This window comes from Ictidomys tridecemlineatus, chromosome 7, assembly GCF_052094955.1.
Source record: "Ictidomys tridecemlineatus isolate mIctTri1 chromosome 7, mIctTri1.hap1, whole genome shotgun sequence".
NCBI classification, from domain to species: Eukaryota; Metazoa; Chordata; class Mammalia; order Rodentia; family Sciuridae; genus Ictidomys; species Ictidomys tridecemlineatus.
Window position 1 is genome coordinate 177,356,850 of NC_135483.1, and position 19,747 is coordinate 177,376,596.

At 36.1% G+C, this 19,747-nt stretch overlaps 2 long non-coding RNA genes across 2 annotated transcripts; one reads left to right on the top strand and one right to left on the bottom strand.

Moving 5' to 3' along the window:
* Nucleotides 1-230: 230 nt before the first annotated feature.
* On the top strand, nucleotides 231-8,350 carry LOC120892805 (uncharacterized). Its single transcript, XR_005737579.2, has 2 exons — nucleotides 231-506; nucleotides 7,916-8,350. It is a non-coding gene; the product is annotated as an uncharacterized LOC120892805 (long non-coding RNA).
* LOC144365623 (uncharacterized) lies at nucleotides 6,919-7,994 on the bottom strand. The gene is made up of 2 exons (XR_013424292.1): nucleotides 7,822-7,994; nucleotides 6,919-7,199 (listed from the first exon to the last, which is right to left on the bottom strand). It is a non-coding gene; the product is annotated as an uncharacterized LOC144365623 (long non-coding RNA).
* Nucleotides 8,351-19,747: the final 11,397 nt, after the last annotated feature.

A 19,747-nucleotide genomic window follows, 5' to 3' on the forward strand; every position in this document is an offset into this window, starting at 1 on the left:
ATAAAAATATGAAATGTTATTACAGAAGAAACTGCATAAGAAAATTCACTCTTCATGCAGGTCCCATACATATTTTTCCAACCTTATTATGACCTTATGTAATTTCTGGGTTCCTTGTGCTAGGTGATAGATAAGGCAAGAGGTGGGAGGAGGGAAGCAGGGATAGTGGGGAAGAACTGCCTTCAAGGACTGGGGCATTTGACCTTACAGTGAAGCTCAGTATGAGTCAACAGTGGCAGGGAGTGATCAAGACAATCTCACGACCTTTATTAGAAATGTTATATCCAGAATGAATTCTTTTCTCTGCCTCTTAGACAACTCTTTGGATTAATATGTGCTGTCCTGGGCCTCGCCTTCTTGAGTCGGGTATGAGCAAACAAGATTCACAAAAGATCACCTGGGATTGGGGAAAAAGCCGAAAATCCTGTCACCAAAGAAACCGCTTGAGAACATTATGCCAAGTCAGTCACAAGAAGACAAATTCTGCCTGATCCAACTTCTATGAGGTACTTAGAGAGGTTGAATCACAGACAGCAAGCAGAATGGTTGTTGCCAGGGGCTAGCGTGGGAGGATGGGGACTTGCTTAAGGGGTTAAAGGGCTGCAGTTTTGTAGGATGAAAGAGCACTGAAGATTGGCTGAACAACAATGTGAAAATATTCTAACACCATTGAACTATGTACTTTAAAAAGGTGAAGATGGTAAATTTTATGTTATGTATATTTTGCGAAGATTTTAATTTTTTTTTAAGAAACTGCAATTTGTATTTGGGGTAAAAATGGGAGTTCATAACCCACTTGAATCAAATGTATGAAAGATGATATGTCATGAGCTTTGTAATGTTTTGAACAACCAATTTAAAAAAATAAAAATAAATAAATAAATAAATAAATAATCAGATCTGTCCCCCCCCCAAAAAAAAAGAAACTGCTGAAGGAACCAAGAGTATTTAATCAAGAAAAGATAATCGGGGAAAGAAAATAGAAGAAAGGGGACAGATCAGTTAATGAAGAGTCATTAAATAGAAAATAAATATCTTTATTTTGTGATTTAAGGAAAAGCTGGCAGTAACCTGTGTTAGTGGCTAGGCTACAATTTCAGCTCAACATAAGAACAATTTGATAGAATATAAGAATAGAAGATATGTAGAATAAACAATGGATTGTGGTTATTAGTAGCCCCCAAATAATGCTTTATTCCAGGCACCAATTAGTAGCAAGACAGGTGTCATGTAGTAAGAAAGAGCTACTTAAATCAGAAATCTTTCTTATAGGGAGCCACCTCGGAAAACACTATAAGTTCAAATTCAAACAAAAGAGATCTTTATTTAACTGGCCAGGGACTGTCTCCCACCGGTAGACACTGATGCTTTGTGGGAGAACACCAATTTCCTGGCCTGTGTCTTGGGAATTTAAGGACAAAAAAACCACAACTCAAGGGCTTTTCTCAGCATCATGCAAGCAAACAAGGTACAGAAGCTTGAGTTTCAGCTGAATGGGGGCGATAATCTATTTTAAAGTCATGTAGACCCATAAATGTACTCAAACCCAGGAAGGAGCTCACCACGACCACCACTGTATACTGAATTGGGTACATTCTGTGGGGTACAAAGTACAGAAAAACAGTTTTTTAAAAGAAGACAGCTTTCGTTTCTGTTTCTCATAAATGGGTCATGCAGTTCCCTCTTCACAGGAGCAGAAACAGAAAAACTAAGATGGAGTCTAGAATAGCTAAGACAGAGTACCTACGGCCATGCTTTTTGTTCATATAGCCACAGTGACTCCATTCCCGCTATCCCGGTGCTAGTAACCTATTTGATGCTTGCAGTTATCTCATTTACTCATCATTTTTACTACTGATACCTATAAGCCCTATGTCTGCATGATCAAGCTAATCCAATTGTTCACAACTATATTGATTTAACCTTGTCTATATCTATATTAACCTATCAGCCTACATTCATCTATAACTATACTGGCATATGACTTAACGCCTTTCACTGCTCCATATCTTTTTGCCAAGGCTTAAATCCTGTGTCTTACAGTTACATGATCTTATTACTATTACTTAGGCTTATTCCTGATGAACTTATCTATGAACTTATGTCTTACTGTTGCTTATCTATGTTATCTTAACTTATTCTAATAATCTATAACCTATGTCTATGACTTATTGATTATATTGATCAGTTCACACTACAATATTCTTCAGTCTATTTTGGTCACTTTCTAGTGTAAGTCTTTATCACTTATCACATCTGGAGGCTGGACCTCTGAGATCAAGGTGCTGATAAAGTTGGTTTCTTCTGAGGTTTTTCTCCCCAACTTGCGGAAGGTCACCTTCTGTGACTTCCCTCTCTGTGCCTATGTCCTATTCTTTTCTTATAAGAATGTCAGTCTAATTGAATTCAGACCCACCCTAATGACCTCATTTTAACGTTATTACCTCTTTAAAGCTGCTTTCTCCAAACAGTCACATTCTGAAGTACTAAGGGTTGGGATTTCTATACGTGAATTGCTGGTGGGGAAAACACAATTCAGTGCATAACAACTTAGAAAGGATTTCCAGGTTAAATGGCAACAGAGATGGACATTTAATTCCACTTCATACAGATCTATACTCAAGAGATCTAAAGAAAGAAAGGGGTATGGGAGTAGGAAGGATAGTAGAATGAATGGGACATTATTATCCTATGTGCATACATGACTACATGACTGGTGTGATTCTACATCATGTATAACCAGAAGAATGAGAAGTTATTCTCCATTTATGTATGATGTGTCAAAGTGCATTCTATTGTCATGGAACAAATTGTTTAAAAAGAAGGAAAAATATAACTGTCAGAAATTAGGAAACCTTTGGCAAATACAGTGAAAGAAGATTCCAGATGCTTCTTGGTAAGAATCTGCTTCTTACCAGTTAGCAAACATCTTAGCAAATAGAAGCCGTCTTGGAAAATCTCATTATCAAGCTAATTTAAAGGAATCAGAGCAGAATTCACAGCTGATTCTTGGGAGAGATCCACTTGGGATAAACTTAAAAAAAATTGGTGCCTTATGATTATACGTAGCAGTGGAATTTGTAGTTGCATTCTTGTACATTCACACTGGAATAATTTTGTCATTGCAAAACAGTCATAGGTCAGCTGTCCAAGATGGAATTCAATTATGCATTTGCTTGTCTCCCCTTTTTATTGGCCCCTTTTCAAATGACACTAAATGATTGAAGGGCTATGACACTAATTGAAGGCTTCAGCCCATGAGCCCTTTCAATATATTTGTAGAAAAGAAAAAAGCATATGAAATAGAATTAACAAATGAGACAAAATTGTGACATTTGTAGTTCATGAATTGAAAGATCTAATATTGTTAAGATGACAGTACCCACTGAATTAATCCACAGATTCATAGCAATCATTACCAAAATGCTAGTTTTCATATAGTTTTTCATTTTTTTCTTTTTTATTCCCTCCTTCCTTTATTTTGTTTTTCTTTTTGCAGAAATGAGCAAATTCATATAGAAATGTGAGATGTAGAATAGCTGAAACAATATTGAAAAGGGAGGACAAAATTGGAATATTCACAACTTACAATTTCAAATCTTACTATAAACCTATAGTAATTGATACAGTGTGGTGCTGGCCAAAATAAAGGGAAAACTAGTCATATAGATTAAGAAATAAAATTGAAAGTCCGTGGATAAATCTTTACTTTTACTTTTTTGGTCAATTTATTTTGACAAGAGATATCAAGACCAGTCACTGGGGAAAGAATAATGTTTTCAACAAAGAGTTCTGAGGCAACTAGATAACTACAAGCCAAAGAAGGAAGCAGGATCCATACCTCAAACCATATGCAAAAATCAACTCAAAATGAATCACAGACCTAAAAAGATAAATAACCCAATCGAAAATGGGGCAGGCAAAGGATAGACATTTCTGTAATAAAGGTAAATAAATGACCAATAAGCACATGAAAAGATGTTAGATATTATTAATCATCAGGGAAACACAAATACAATCAATGAAATACCACTTCATATCTACTAGAATGTCTAAAGGCCTGACAACAAGTATTATGAAGTATATAGAGAAATCAGATCCTTCATGCGTTGCTGTTGGCAGTGTAAAATGGTATAACCACTTTGGGAAACAGTCTGACCATTCCTAAAATTATCAGCTCATAGCATTAACATATGACCCAGCAATTCTACTCCTAGTTGTATACCCAAGAGAAATGAAAACCTATATCTACACAAAAACATCACATAAATGTTTGTGGCAATATGATTTATAAGAGCCAAAGAGTGGAAACAACTCAAATATTTATCTTCTTCTTTTTAAAATTTTTTTATTCTAATTTGTTATGTATGACAGCAGGAAGCATTACAAGTCATATTACACATATAGAGCACAATTTTTCATGTCTCTGATTATACACAAAGTAGAGTCACACCATTAGTGTCTTCATACCTGTACTTGGAGTAATGATGTCCATCTCATTCCACCGTCTTTCCTACTCCCATGTCCCCCCCTTCCCCTCCCTCCACTTTTCTCTATCTAGAGTTCATCTAATCCTCTTATGCTCCTCCCAACCCCATTATGAATCAGCATCCTTATATCAGAGAAAACATTCGGCATTTGGTTTTTTGGGATTGGTTAACATCACTTAGCATTTTATTCTCCAACTCCATCCATCTATCTGTAAATGCCATGATTTTACTATCTTTTAATGCTGAACACTATTCCATTGTGTATGTATACCATATTATTGTTATCCATTCATCTACTGAAGGGCATCTAGGTTGGTTCCATGGTTTAGCAATTGTGAATTGTGCTGCTAGAAGAGCAAAACAGGTGGCATCAGTATATCTGATCTCAAACTATACTACAGAGCAATAGTAACAAAAACAGCATGTTTTTGGCACCAAAATAGACTGGTAGACCAATGGTACAGAATAGAGGACACAGAAACAAATCCACATAACTACAGTTATCTTATATTAGACAATGGCACCAAGAACATACATTGGAGAAAAGATAGCCTCTTCCACAAATGGTGCTGGGAAAAACTTGAAATCCATATGCAACAAAATGAACTTAAACCCCTATCTCTCACCATGCATAAAACTCAACTCAAAGTGGATCAAGGACCTAGGTATTAAACCAGAGACACTGACTAATGGAAGAAAAAGTAGGCCCAAATCTCCATCATGTTGAATTAGGCCCCAACTTCCTTAATAAAACTCCTATAGAGCAAGAATTAAAATGAAGAATCAATAAATGGGATGGATTCAACTAAAAAGCTTCTTTGCAACAAAAGAAACAACCAGTGAGGTGAAGAGAGAGCCTACATCTTGGGAGCAAATATTTTACCACTCCCACATTAGATAGAGCACTAATCTCTAGGATATATAAAGAACTCAAAAAGTTCTAAACACCAAAAACAAAAAAAAAATAACCCAATCAATAAATGGGCCAAGGAATTGAACAGACACTTCTCAGAAGATGATCAATCAATCAACAAATATATGAAAAAATGTTCAACATCTCCAGCAATTAGGGAAATGCAAATCAAAACTACTCTAAGATTTCATCTCACTCCAGTCAGAATGGCAGCTATTAAGAATACAAACAACAATAAGTGTTGGTGAGGATGTGGGGAAAAAGGCACACTTATACATTGCTGGTGGGACTACAAATTGGAGCAGGCAATATGGAAAGCAGTATGGAGATTCCTTGGAAAATTGGGAATGGAACCACCATTTGACCCAGCTATTCCACTCCTCAGTCTATACCCAAAGGACTTAAAAACATCATACTTCAGGGACACAGCCAAATCAAATATTTTTCTTCTAATGAATTGGAAAATATCCTATATCCATACAGTGGAACTACTCAACCATAAAAAGGAGCAAAGTGCTGATAAATACTACAATATAGATAAAACTTGAAAGCATTATGCTAGTCAGAAAGATCACGTTATATGATATATGTGATATGAAATAACCAGAACAGGCAAATCTATAGAGACAGAATGGATATTGGTGTTTGGCAAAGGAAGGAGTAGGTCTAAATGGGGAATGATTGCTAATGGGTAAGAATATTTGCTCTAGAGAGATGCAAATGTTTAGAAATTAAATGACGGTGATGGATGCATAGTTCTGTGGATATACTAAAGCTCAGTGATTTGTATAATTTAAAAGAATGAATTTTATGGTTACACGTATTATATCTTAGTAAGTCTTCTATTTAAAAAGAATGAGTACTATGAGTGTAAATCACAATTCTAAGTTCAGAGCAGTATTAAAAATATTACTATATATAAAAAATGTTGCATAATTTTCTTTGTACAAATAATGGATGTTATTACTCATCATACTGATATGACAATAAAAATACTTTCTGGAGATGTAGCCCAGGAGTACAGAGCTTGCCTAGCATGTACACTATCCAGGGTTCATCTCCAACAACACATACACATATGGAGACATACACATACACACATGGAGGTGCACGCATACACACACACATTCTACTTGATTTGAATTAGACTTAAGTCGTTTCCTGCTTCAGACCCTTAGTAGTGCTGTGATCATCAAGGCAACAAACACAAGAATCAGCTTTCTTTGGTGTAGTGTTTAGCCAATTATGACTTGGCAAGCAAGAACCAAAAACTAATCTGATATCAGTTTGGAAAAAAAGATTCCTTCATTTTCCTTCCATGTAAATGAGTACATATGCACATGATAGTGGTGTTATGGTTTTTTTAGTTTGTTTGTTTGTTCCCTTAAGGGCACTAAATCACTTAGTGCCAGGCCAAAAAGACCAAAAAAAAAAAAAAAAAGTATGTGTGTGTGTGTGAAACAACAAGAACAAAACCTGAGAACCATGTTTAACATATCACTTATAGAGAAGATAGTCATCAACACTGACTGGATTTTATTTAGTTTAAGTCCAGGATGGAGGACTTGCTTATCAGGTGGATCAATTTGGATTAGGCTTGGTTCCTTATAACAAAAATGTCCAAAGTTAAAGTAGTTTATGCAAAACAGAAGCTTACCTCTCTCACATAAAAGAACCTCAGTGTTGGCAGTTTTGGCCTGGCACAGATGCACCACTATGGCATCAGGTAACAAGATTCTTTTCATCTTCCCACTGGGTGACATCTGGACAGGATCCTTGTCTAGCAGTCCCCTCCCCTTTAAACAGTGACATGAGAGAAGACAAAAGGGGCTTATCAACACTTCCTATGACTGAGCATTGTCACTCTGTCACATAACTAACTCCATGGACACTTGGAAGTACAGTCTTAAGCTAAAAATGTATAAATCTACACTAAGAAAGGAGGAGAAAACAAATAATAAGAGACACCTAGGAATCTGTGCCATGAGGAGTATGTGTAACAATACGAACATTTCTGTCAGTCCACCAAGTCTAACTACATGGTGAGCACAAACAATTTGTATTTATAAACTGCACTTAGAAATTTGTTATGAGCTCTCATGAGTTAAAAGTAAAAGTTTGAAGTTTTCCTTCTATTTTTATGAACTTATGTTAATTATTCTGCAGCGTTTTTACATACATATGTAAATGTATGTGTGTGTGTGTGTGGTGTGTATGTATATATATATATATATATATATATATATATATATATATACACATTATTCCAAAGCCATGTGAAAGATCAAAAAATCATAATGTTCTATGTATATAAAGAACTCTGCTTTGAATCTTTATGCTCTGAGGTATGATAGTTAGTCCAAATATCTAAATGATAGGGTGTGAATCAATGTATAGGAGGTCATGACAACTTCTCACCAAACATAAAAGCTTTTATCCGGTAGCAGGTTGACACTGTTGTCAATTCTTTGGCCCCTCCTTCCATTGATCTTGACTCTGTTTCCTCTCTCAGGAACTTGTCTGACCCTGTGACATGCTTCAATCAACAGAAGGCAGCATAAGCCATGCTGTGTAGCTGCTGAGTCCTAAAAAAAAAAAAAAAAACATTTTCTTCCTTCACTGCTCAAAATGCCTACTTTTGGAAGCCAGCTGCCATATCTTACAAGTCTAAGCCAAGTTGAGAGACCACGTGGTGAAGAATCAATGTACCAGGGGCTCATGCAGCCAATACAACTGCTGGTCACACGTGTGAGCTACATGGGATGAACTTGCACAGTCAGATCTACAAATGTCAACCACCCCAGTGACACCATATGGAGCGCAACCCTCCAGCTGAGCCTGTCAATCCAGGTTCGTGAAATACAATATATTTTTAAGACATTACTTCATTATACAATAATATATAACTGATACACCACCACCACATTAAATCAGTGATAAAATATAATTTGTTTTTTTCTGACTTTAACTAAAGTATTTGTTGTCTTTTCAAAATAATTTTTTAAACTTGTCAATTCATAAGGAAATGCCAATTTCTTCTCCTGAATCAAAACTATCCCATCTCATCTTCAAATTCATACTGCCTTGACTATCAGTGGACCTAGTCATTATGTAAATATTTATTGAGGAAATGATGCTTTTCAAGAGATATACATTTATAATGTCAAAAGTAAGTGAATGTATAGAGAATGAAGACTTTTTGATAAGCAGTAAGAATTTCAATAAAAGATTTATTCTTCTGGAAATTATCTTGAGCATTTTAAGAAGAATGACATTTACAGATAGAATGTTTTCCTCCAATAATAAAAGAAAAAAAGGAAGGAAGAAAAAGAAAATCACTTTTGGTAATCTCTTATTTTGTTAGTCATATTGAATTGACCTTTGATTTCCGACTACTTTTCAAAACATATTTCCTGTACTGTTATGTAGCATTTTGCAAGTGTATAAGTTCAGAGCCAAATTTGAATTTTACATATCTTTACTACCTTGTAAAGAACAAACCTTCAGAATATAGACATTATTTAGATTCCTCTCATGTGATTACTTCATGAATTTAATAGTCTGTGCCATTTATAGCCCCCCTTTCTAATTTGTAAAAGTGATAGGGAATCTATGCATGCCTAAAAATCTACTAATCTTGATAGCAATTTATGATTCCCCTAAACCACTGAAGTAATGTAACTATGAAGAATAGCTCAAGAAAATATTCTCTATCTTCTGTGAGACTAAAAACATTATGAGGCTTAGGAATAAAAAGAAATTTCATCTAAGAATATCTTTTTTATTTAAGAATGGAAACCATCTCTCTCAGGCAATTACTTACTACTATGAAATCATCTATAAGAAGGATAACAAACACTTCAAACTATTATCTGAACTACATAATAACTATGCCTTTGTGTACAACAAAAACATTCCATGATTTTAATACAGTGTAAGGCATTTCCTAAAGATACTATTGATTTTATTTACCTTCAATTATCTGGTGTCTTTGAAGCATTTCAAATATAGGTAGGTTGTAAATATTATAACAATAATTTCAATTATTGCAAATCTATACTTGACTTTGGGAGCTGCTAGAAATGCTATCTACCTCCAAGATATCAGACCTCAGACCTATATGACATCAAAAACTCTTCCCATTTCTCGCAACAGCCATTTACTTTGTCTGCCTTGACTGTGTACAGCTATCAGCTACATTTTTTTAGCTTAGTTGGAATAAGCCCTGAATTTACAAAGGGTAGGAGAGTGTCAAAAGCCTCCTAAGCCATAATTTCATATATCTATGGAAGCCTAGCAATTTATACATGCATTATCTTACTTGACGTCAAAGCAACCTCATGGGATGCCTAGAGATTGTTATTTGTGAAATATAAGTCAAGAAAATGAGATGCTGAAAGGCCTGGCCAAGCCAACAGTAAATAGTCTAATGGGGATTCCATATAATTTTCAACAACTGGTCTACCTTGCTTTCAGCTCTACCAGTCTGCTTTAGAACACACAATACACTTTGAATTGAGGGATTGATAGCAGAGTCCACAACTGCTGTCTTTATAAGGAAAGTGTAAATTTATTTTATGTTGTATTAGAAATTACAGAATATTGTAAAAGACAGGGATATAAAGTGTGGTTATTGTCGAAAAGAGCCTTTGCAAAAACAGCATCTCAGAAGATCATATATTTCTTTCCTGTGTGTCCTCTGATTCATGTCTGCTTAGTTTACTCAGAAAAATAAATATTTTACTACCACCTCCCCTGCAGAACCAATATTGCTACAGAAGAGCAAAATGCCTGCTATTCTGCCTCATGAATCAAAAGTATTGCTGACTAAACTCTGATTTCAGAGTCACCATCATCAGCAATGATGCACAAGGCAAAAGGAACTTTTCCTTGTTGGAAAACAAAACAATGTTTTAAGTGTCATGCTCTAAATATATAAGATAAACATAAATACTGGGTAAAATGTTAAATTTGAACCCTGTTTCAGAAATGCTGGGATTTATTCTGATAGAGACAGAAATACTTGACATCTCAAGTCGTGGATATAAGAATGTGCTCTGATATAAGAGTGGCAGTCACAGATCTCATTATCAGGAGAAAGAGATTTAATTTAATAAAATCCTTGACTTTTATGTGGCAGAAATATGTAGCAAAGCTCCAAGAAATTGAGAAACATTGTGTTGGCCCAATCATGCCTAGCAGTGATTTAAAATTAGGTAAAGCAGAATTCTTCAAGGCATGGAGAGTACATCTACATAAATATCACGGGCCTAAGGATGATTGCATCGGCCCTTATCTTTATAATGGCAAAAACCCAGCAGCTGGAGCCGGCAGACTCAATCACTGCCACAGTGAAACAGCTCGACTCTTCACTGCAGGACACAAGTACTCCTCCAAGGGCAATGACAACTCAAACCTACACACTTAAGACTTGGTTCTGGGCTTCTGGAAAAACCCAAAGATTGCCCAGCACTTGAATACTTCGCCAAATTATCTAATGTTCCTTTTGAACCAGATGGAATACATTATTTTTCTGCATATTTTGGTAAGTAGTCTAACTTAATAGACAAGGTAGATCTCTGGAAAGGCCCATCATTTAAAAAGGCAAAAATAAATACCAGAAGAGAGAAAAATGTGTATTCTTTCTCTTTCTCTCTCACTCTCAGTGGTAGTGTGAGCTTAGCATGCAGGAGGCAGAAGGCCCTGGGTTCAATTCAGAGCACCAAAAAAAAAAAAAAAAAAAAAAAGAAGAAGAAGAATACAGGCAACTATACTTTCTTAATATCAGGTGTATTGAAATCATTCTACCTTCATGTTTTAAAGAAGATGAGAAGAATCATAGTTACCCTTTTCATCCAGTTCATTTCCCAACATTATAAGATATTTACTATAAGCAGTGAACTTGAACAGTATCCTTCATAGGTTATATTTTCTTTCTATTTCTATTTCATCCATCTTCCATTGGAATGCATATAGTTTCTTTTATTGAATCCATTATTTGGGTTTTAAAAATCTCATTTACCTATTATGTGTAACCGTAGCTATTAAATATTGCCAACTGGATTAAGTGAAACTCAATATTATTAAAATGGCCTTGCTCTGTAAAGTTGCCATTTCCCTGTTTTATCTTAACCTTAGAAATGTGCTTAGAATAACTGAATCTGCATTTGTCGTCAGGAGAGGCTAACTTCATAATCACAATTACACCTAAATGCAATGTAAATGTGATCTGATCATGTGCTCAGGATGAGACTAACCAATGAAGCCTAGGCATTGAAAGTCTATTTTCCAGCATAGATCAACTAGGCTAGTTGCCACAGACCGGCTGCAGAAAAATAACCGGGGGGTGACCAGCAACTTGTGTACATTGATATAGCAGGAGTGGGAGCCATTTATTGTAGGACATTAGGGTATATATATATATATCTTACACACAGTATCTTAATTAACATAAACTAGATACAGCAGTCAACCAATAAGGAATCTCCACACTTAATGGCGTTACTTCACAAACCACTCCCTCTGGCAAAATGCCAGGCGCCATCCTGACTTGTTTACAAACCCTAACAGCTAGTGAAATCAACATCCATGGGGTGAATGACAACAGATTCACTAGATCACCTTAGGGCATAGGACACCTTCAAAGAAAGGATAACTCCAGAAAAGGATACACTGATGATAAATGGGTTCCTTATGACCCCTATACTCCAAACCGACTATATGAGGTCCATCATCATACACTAGCTCTTGTCTTTTATAGTAAAGACAAGGCTATGGCCATTTTCTATTAAGTGAGTGTTCCGTAGTTTTGCTTTGCTTTTCCCATGGGAGTAGGAAAGGTTGAGAGAAGATTCCACATTATTGCCTGAACTATACTCACTTACAAAGTTGTCCAAGGATAAAGGATAAGGTGACAGGTAGTGAATCGTTGTGGAGTTCAAGCCCAGCACAGAGGGTTTGTTATGTCTCTGTCTAACCAATTAAAGCAATTTCCAAAGACCTGAATGTAGCCTTCTTTTTTCCTTCTTAAATATTTGCATGTCATTCTTTTGAAAGGACTGTGATCCTTTTTTTTTTTTCTACATTAATTACAGTTAACATATGTAGCTGAAGCATCTTCTCATTCTCTTTCCAACTTACTCTCTCTGGCCCCTCTGTCCTCTACTAGCTGCTGCTACTGGGGCTGGTGGTAAACCTGTTCTCCTCCAGCTTTGTGTTTGTTTTTTTTTCTCCTGCTCTTCTGGAATATAATATACATGTACAATCATCATGTGCATACACATCCAGACATGCACACCCACGCTCTCTAGCACATTTCTTCCTTGCTAACAGCTCCATTTTTTGTTGTTGCTGTTAGAGTCAACACTTTGCAGATGGAATGACCATGTGACTTTCTGGCCAATAGACATAGGAAGCAGTTTTGAGGTGTGACTGCAGAGTTGGTGGGCTCTTTAGACCTCTCCTCCTAAAATACAGAAGTGACAGAATTTTAGTGGGGTTCTTGTAACAGTGTCTAGGGTTACCCTGTAACAATAATGAAAAATAAAGAGGCAGAGCCACTGGACCAGCCTTGGACCACTTGCCATTGGACTTCAGGTTACATAATAGAAAAATAATTCCTTGTCTGGTTTGGCCACTATCTTTTAGATCCATGTGACTGATCTACTCCTTAAACAGACACCATGTTATTTATTGATCTCTTTATGCCACCCACTTTATAGGTTCCATTTAATCTTTAGGGCCCTTCAAGACATCATTTTCCCCTTGCACAGACATGAAGTTTCTTGCCATGATCTTTCAAGTTAATATTTCTAACTTAAATTTTGCCCATCATTAACCTCTATGCCTGTTTTACTGCCTTTCAGACTCTTGAGACCTTGCGCCGGAGAGCACCAAAGACTCTTTGATAACCACATCTAGGTTCAGAAATGTTGTCGATAATGAAGGTGGTAGTTCATAGTTTGGGCTATTGAGTCATCTCTTGGCACGACTCTGTGTGACTTGTGTCAAGTTACTTGAGTCTGTTTTCTCATCTTTAAAACAGGACAAAAGAAGGCAGTTAAAGTTGTGAGAATCACTATCATATATAACAATGAAAACAATATTGGTGTTAGTCAGCTTTATGTCACTGATAGGAATAACTTAAAGAAGGAAAGATTTATTCTGGCTCTTGGTTTTAGAAGATTCAGTCCATAGCTGACCAGTTCCCTTGCTTTGGGCCTGAAGTAAAGCAAAAATCAAGGCAGACAGGTGTAGTGGAGGAAAGCTGCTTACTTCATGGCAGCCAGGAATAAGAGAGAGAAAGAGGTCAAAAACAAGAAGTACCCTTCCTGGAAATGTCCCCAGTGACCCTCTTCCTCCAACCATACCCCAGTACCTACAGTTTCCACCACCTCCCAGTAATGCCATTAGATCATGAACCCCTCAATAGATTAATCCATTGATAGTCAGAGCCCTGGTGATTCAATCACTTCCTCAAAATCACATCTCAGAACATTGCCGCCTTGAAGACCAAGACTTCAATACATAAGCTTTTAGGGGACATTCCAGACCCAAACCATAACAGTATCTGATCCCAGCAGACCCCTGTGGGGAAAACATCCACTGCTATCATTGCTTCACAGTCCTTGCTTTAAGAAGCTTATACCAACTTGATCACAGAGCCAAGGGCCACTGATTCTCACCTAAAAATAAAAATTTTGGTAAAACTTTTGAGAGCAGTTCTGAGTGAATGTTGAAGTCAAATTCTGGGGAGAAGTGAGGGAGAGAAGAAAGGAATCTAATAATTTAAAAGGCAAGTGAAATAAAGAAGTAGTAGTGTTCCATTCATGGAAGTAGGTTAACTTCTGAAGGCAATGCCAAGAATCTTGTAGAACCCTTTTTTCCTCTGGGATGAAAAAGCTGAAAATGATTGAGAGAATATAAGCTCAGAATTTTTGAGACTGACTGCCATTGAACAGTCAACAAGGGTTTAAAAAAAAAAAAGAAAGAGAGAGGAGAGCAAGGGAGTGGTGGTATTAGTGTGAATGGAAGCCTAGCAGAAGCAGAAAACAACAGTAAGCCCAGGACAATGCAATCAGCCTCCTATTCAATATGTAAGGACCAGCATGAAGGCAAAACCCTTTCTATTAGGGAAGACCCCATTTAAAATACCTAGTGACTGAATTAGCAAGAAGAAAACACCCCAGTACAAGATGGAGAACAAAAGAAAATCCAATAATCAAAGGAGATAAAAGTTGGTGCTCCAATTGTGTAGCCTTTTAGCTTACATGTGAGATAACATTTTAAACAAGATGAGAACTGAAGCAGTATGCTATTTTTAGTGATCTTGATGTTCACCTACAAATGGCAATGATTTATAAAGGAATACAATTTTGGAAAAGTTTCAAAACAAGAGAAGGAAATGGCTCAGGATCAAGAGTTTAATTCATTTTTTCCTGACACAAAGCACAACCTGACAATTTTGGTCAGAATGATCCCATCAAGGACATTTGCATCCTTGAATTCCTCCTTTATGCTCTATGGATTCCTTTCTTTCAAAAATCATAATATAATATTTATAGTATTCCCCATAGATTACCACCTAAATATATTTTTTGGGGGGTGTGGGGTATTGGGAATTGAACTCAGGGGCACTCAACCACTGAACCACATCCTCAGCCCTATTTTGCATGTTATTTAGAGACAGGGTCGGACTTAAGTTACTTAGCACTTTGCTTTTGCTGAGGCTGGCACTTTGAACTCATGATTTTGTGCCTCCACCTCCTAAACCATTGAGATTACAGGCCTGCACCACGGTGACTGGCTTAAATATGATATTTCTACAGATTATTTAAGACCTAAAACAGGCTAATTGGTTTATTGCTCATAACTCCCACAATGTGCACATATAATGAAATTTGAATGGCTATATTTTTTTTTACAGATGAAAACCACGAAACCACAAGTTTATCTTGCAGTAAAGAGAAACGGCTTATTTGCCAATTCTTGAGAAATTAAAGACTAGCAGTTATACATACTTCAATTTTTTTGTTCCTCCTTCTTCTTTTTCCCCTCTAGTAGGTTGGTTAGGTTTCTACTTGATAATCCATTTTCCAAAATGTCCAGCTGGTCATCTACTGATTGACTTATCTTTTTGTGTCATCATTAACTGAAAATTTTCTCCTTTTATGCTTTAAAAAAAAAACCCTTCATTTCTTACACCTAAATGACTTACATTTGCATTTGATCAGATTTTCTGTGAGTGCTTCCTTAACTTTTGAGTTATAATTACAAAATTTATAAATCTCAACCCAGTAATATTAGCTCAAGGAAGGTAACACATCAGAAAAAAGGCATGCTACTAAAAAGATTACTATAAACATACTGATATTTTGTATGAAGAATATGACTGATATAATCACTGACCTTTTCTTTTCCTTTTTAAGAGACAGAGAGAATTTTTTAATATTTATTTTTTAGTTTTCGGTGGACACAATATCTTTATTTTATTTTTATGTGGTGCTGAGGATCGAACCCAGCGTCCTGCGCATGCCAGGCGAGCGCACTACAGCTTGAGCCACATCCCCAGCCCTATAATCACTGACCTTTTCTAGGCGGGGGATATTTCAGTCATTTACAACCATCATGCAAAGGTCCAAATGTTTGCTAAGATTTGTTAGCAAATTGTCCCAAGCCCCATATACCTAACTTGCCTTGTTTGGTCAAATGTTATTTTAAATAAGTCTATGCCAATTATTTCCAAATGGCAGAAGTAACCATTAAATACCTAAAAAAGGTAAAAATTTCTGATTTTCAGAAGAATGAGTATGAACATTAAAGACATTGTTCCTCTACTGCCACTTTCTCTGTCTGAAAACTGTACTCTAATAAAATAATAAGCAACCTAATGTAATCCTCCACATCCAGTGGATAAAAATAAATGATGGCAGTAAGGTCAAACCCAAGTGCCAGCATTGGGTGGGGGAACACAGATAGGAAGAGGTGATTCATCCTATAAAACCCTACCATGAGAAAAAGTAATTGCCCCTCAGAATTATGTAAAGTCAAACAGATGTGATGACAGAATGAAAACCTTTTTCACATAAATATTTACTGATTATATTCTTTCTCATGAGCTACTAGAAAATAAACTCCAACAAAATACAGATGTAAAGTAGAAAACAAGAAATCCAATAGAGAAGAGAAGGAATTGATTCCCAGGGTCTGGGAAAGGGGAGTCCAAGGAGGAAAAGTAGGCAACAGATCTCACAGGCAGCCAGTCCACATGGGAGAGAAAACGGAGGGCTTCAGAATGGATATGTCCAAGGAAAACTGAAAACAATCTATTATTTTAAAAGATTTGTTTTGCTAAAAATAATGAGACTTTTTATAGAGATGTCAGAATTAATAAAGGAAGATTTAGATATACATTCAAACATTGAAATGCAGATTTAAAAATTCAAGAAAAACAAAGGTTTACAAGAAATAAATGCAATTATCACAAACAACCTGAAAGAATAATATATATTTCCATATATACCCATAGAAATAATGATGAAAACTCTGAAAAGAGATTTATTTGAATTACCTCTTGGTAAGACGGGAAGACAGAGAAGGAATTTTAGAGTGCCCAAACCATCTACCACAATAAGGAATCAACAGGCATCTAAAACGAATGCATCAAGAAAATATAATAGAGACATACTTACTATGTAGAGGGTTGTTGAGAGCCACAGACAAGTCAAGATGGCACCTGGCACTTTGCCAAGAGGAGTGGTTTGAGAAGTAATGCCAGGGAGCCATTAAGATGATAGAGATTCCTTAATGACTGACTGCTGTGTCTAGATTATGTTAATTAAGTTAAGCTGTGTGTAATCATTAAGATGATGAGGATTCCTTATTGGTTGACTGCTGTATCTAGTTTATGTTAATTAAGATAAGCAGTGTGTAATTAGTTAGGTATATATACCTCTGCTGTCCTGCAATAAAGCGGCTCCCACTCCTGCTCTATCAACCTTCATAAGTTCCTTGTCACTCACCCTCCGGGTTATTTTGCCCAGCCAGACTGTGGCAGAGGGTAAATACCAAAACAGACTATTAAAATTGTACAAAGTGGTTGTTTCTGGGCTCAGGTTATGAGAGGTATAAGAGATACATTTTTAAAATATCTTTATTTTATTATTAGGTGGTGCTGAGAATCGGACCCAGTGCCTCATGCATGCTACGCAAGCATGCTACCACTTGAGCCACATCCCCAGCCCCAGAGACACATTTTTAAGTTTAAATCTGTATGCATTATTGGACTTTCAAAACATGTACACAAATTATTTTATTACATAATAATTTTTAAATGCCAACAATCCATTTTAAAGCTATTCTGACATTAAAAAACCCTTCCCTTCTAACAACTATATCTGAATTCATAGAAAATTAGTACGAATATTAAAAAGATGCATTTTTTTAAAGTAGATGAAATAAACCTGGATAGATTTAACTACTGTTTAAATCATCATCAAATTAAATTTGCTAACTTAGCAAATTAAACATGAATAGCAAAAAAAAAAAAAAACCCTCATTTTAAATTCAGTTTCAGCAAGCTGCAGTTCCCATTTCTGACTTGAATTCCTAATTGAAGGAAAAAAACCTCTAATAAAATATTGATAAAATGTCATTCTTTTCTGCAAAAACTACAAGTATCATTCAAGAGAAAAAAATGTTTAGCCCATATTATGGTGAATATTAATTTACCTATTTTTAAAGTAAATCTTAGGTACCTTTCCCAAAATACCTGATTATGTCCAGAACAATCACCTGTTGGTTCTTTTAGCTAGTGCATCAGGTACAGCAAGGTAGACTGCTAAGGGTGTCCTGACCCACTAGTGTGCAGGTCTCTTACAAGGCATTCCTCCTGGCTGGTTAACTGGGACGTGCTTTACCCCAAATAGCACCTATTGGAGTGTAGTTAATCCATTGAGGACTGTGGCCATGTCTTATGTAAGTCTGATGATACCCAATAGGAGGTTCTTGATAAATATTCAATGAATCAATGTACAAATTACTCAGTGGATCATTATCAGACTCTTATTCAAGTTCCTTTTATAAATGTAAAACCAGGTCTGTCTTTTTTAAAAGGATAAAATGCATATGTAAAATGACACATGAATCTCTACATGGCACTTTAAATAAGAGGACACTTACTGAAAAAGTCAACTGCTTGCTCTTTATGCTGTCACCTATCTGCAAAGGAAAGGTCAACAGAAAAAAAATTATCTCCATAGACTTCATTTACTTTTCAGAATTTATGAACTCTTTTAATATAAATTAAACATCAAACATGATAATCATTACTTCCACAGCCAGAAAAATAATCTGAATTTACCACAAGGTGTCAAAATTTCAGCACTCACATAAAAGGGGAAATGATTATTAAAATAAGAACAGTAATGACGTTAAGGCATATCATCACATTGTACAGCAAATTCCATATATCTTCACTTTAGATATGTCTTGGGAATTAGATGCTTTGAATATATAATATGTGGTTATATTTAGCCAAACACACACACATTTTGCATTGCAACCAATGCTAGAATCTGAAATGTAATTTCTAAATGGTGCAACCATTTCACAGGTAATTCCAACAATAAATGAAAGTATCTTGCAATTGTGGTTAAGAACAGCCATTAAGATCACCAGGAGAACTTTTCAAACCATATCCTTCTCTGCATCCTCTTAGCTTTTGAGGGTGTGTGTGTTATGGTTTAAATATGTGGTGTCCCCCAAAAGCTCCTGTGTAAGACAATGCAAGAAAGATTAGAGGTAAAATGATTTGGTCCCAAATAAGTGCATTCATTCCCTGATTATGATTAACTGTAGGCAGTAGGATGGGGCTGGAGGAGGTAGGTCATTGGGGACACATCTTTGTGGTACATATTTTGTTAGCTGAGCTTAGTCTCTGCTTCCTGGTGCCATATCTTTCCTCCACCACGCTCTTCCACCATGATGTTCTGCCTCACCTCTGTCCCCAAAGAATGGGGTTGGCCATATATGGACTGAGACAGCTGAAACTGTGATCCACAAATTAAACTTTCCCTCCTCTGATTGTTCTTGTCAGGTCTTTTAGACATATAAGTAGAAAAGCTGACTAAAACAGTTCACTGTGCCTTCTACCAACAACTAGGGAGCATGGCCTCCTATGTGAGACATTTACTGCTGAGTCACAGTAATTGAATGGAGTGTATTCTGTACTTCCTGTGAGTTGCAGAGGAAAGCAACACACACAAAAACCTAAAAAATTGAGTTTTCAAAGATGGCTTAATTTAGTGATGGTAAATAAATTCTAGCTAATAAATCATCAGTTGGT